Here is a 2376-nt window from a genome sequence, read left to right as displayed (position 1 = left end):
ATAAAAAGAAAACAAAGCTAATACAAATAATAATAATGGTCATAATAATGATAATAATAATAATATCATAATAATAATAATAATAATAATAATAATAATAATAATAATAATAATAATAATAATAATAATAATAACAAATAACGAGGCTACACTGAGACTTCTGACAGCAAAAACAAAAATGGCTACCCCTTTTTCCCGAGAATTCCCTTATTTTCTTTTTTTTGTCGACCTTGCAGTTGCGATTGTTCTTTCCGTTCCCTTTGAAACGCTTGTATGATCTTATGCCAATAAAGCTCCACGCGGTGGACGCAGCGCCGACAACAGACTCAGACAAGCGGCGGGGGGGCCCCGAGGAGGAGCTGTCCAGGAGGAGCTCCTGGACAGGAAGCCGAGGGACTTCCTGTCCAATGCTCTCCCACATCCTGTGTAAAGACTTGGAAAGTGGAGCGTCGCCGACAACAGAATGCCTGCCCTGTCGCTCGGCAGCACGGGATCGGTGGCGCATTTTAAAAGACATGCAAAAAGGACAGATAAAAAAAATAAACAAGCAACTTACAACCAACTTTTTGGTGCTATGCTCACAAATGATGAAAGGAACACAAATCTTAAGCTATACCGTTCCCTAATATTTGAAGGTGTGTCTTTTTATATAGATATAGATATTATTATTATTATTATTATTATTATTATTATTATTATTACCTGGCCAGCTTCATGTCTGACTAGACATCATGTACAGTACTTAAAGTGAAAATAAAGTTATTTATCTAAGAAAGACTTATAAGCTGATCCAAACGACCTTTTCCTATGACCGATTCCGTGACTCATCAATTGCACAACAAAGTCTATCTAATTCAATGTATTTTAGGGGGAATATAATCACTAATGAATGTTTTTTGTTGAATGAACATTTTCCCTTCCGTTGTCCAAAAAGCAGACCGTGTTTGTATAAGCTCCATGCCCCCGTGGATGAGTTTGATCACCGGGGGGGCCCTCTATCAGTCAAGGCACTCAGGTCTCTGGTTATACGAGTTAATACAGGGTGGCTAAGGCCTTCTCAACCCTCATTAGATCTCTCCATACCAACCTAGCCATCCTGCCTCACTCTGTAACGTACACACAGAAGTTGCTTCTCTAAGTCACTTTTATTCGATTTGTGATTATACTGTTTTGCTGATCATGTAAAAGTCTCTCTATTCACGGGTAAATGTTTATTTTTTGTTTATTTTGTTGCTTTCATTTTATGATTATCCTTACAAGAGTCTTTGAATCAGGCTTGTTCATGTTACTAAACTAGAAATCACACAGCTATTATTATTTTCTTTAAGAAAGAAAATTATTTTGTTCAAATATAATTTGTATTGAATGTCTTTTTTTAATAAAATATGAACATATTTGCTGTCGTTAATGGCATTGTAAATAACTTTGCAATGAGTTTTTGGGGCGGGTATGGGCTATGCTCAGTTGACTTAACCTTGCTTGCGTGCTTCCTGTGTGACGAGTGACAGGGTCTCGCTTCAGGTGATGGGTACACAGGTCACTCTGAGACGAGCTGAAGAATGCAATCGGGCTCCACTCTGTCTCAGGAATGTGTGAATGAGGATATAGTGATGGTTCACTTTGTAAAGAATAAAAATAAGTCTGTTGGTGCCGGGCAGGCTGGTAGTGGGCAGGGTAGGTTGATACAAATTCCTGTGCCCGACCAAGGCAAACACAGAGCAGGTCAAAGGCGCAGCAAACTCCCCTAGCCAGAGCCATGCCCTGGCAGGCTGGCTAAAGTTAGCCAGGACCCTCACTTTAGATCACCTTGATAACGGCCCATGTGAGCACAAGCAAACATGGGGGAAAAAAAGCACACACACAGGAGCCCCTACACATACACACACGCATACATAGAGACACGCACGCAGACACACATACACACACATATACTGAGAACACCAAACACACACACACCAAAACACATAGAGAATCCCACACATTGATGACACAAAAAAAGTTTTGTAATTATCAATGCACACTTTGGAAAGGGCTGTGATGTTGCAAATGTTAGTGTATTGTGTGTGTAGGAGAGAGAGAGAGCAAGAAAGAGGGAGTGTTAGAGACAGAGAGGAAGAGAGAGAGAACGAAAGACAAACAGACAGATGGAGAGCGAGAGCAAGCAAGAAAGAGAAAGCGACAAACAGAGACAGTGAGAGCAATAGAACAAGAGAGAGGGAGAAAGATAGAGTGAGAGAGTGACAGCGAGTCTTATTCGCCAAAGTGTATCCTGATCAGGCTGATACGTGTCATGGCTCTTTGCCACTAACTTAATGGCTGTTGCGTATCCAGCGAAACACCAACCTTGTGCAATCATAAACCTCACCTGGAGGGGGT

This window comes from Gadus chalcogrammus, chromosome 12 (assembly GCF_026213295.1).
Source record: "Gadus chalcogrammus isolate NIFS_2021 chromosome 12, NIFS_Gcha_1.0, whole genome shotgun sequence".
Classification (NCBI taxonomy): domain Eukaryota; kingdom Metazoa; phylum Chordata; class Actinopteri; order Gadiformes; family Gadidae; genus Gadus; species Gadus chalcogrammus.
The sequence above is the reverse complement of the archived record's forward strand: the minus strand, read 5'-3'. Positions refer to the sequence as shown.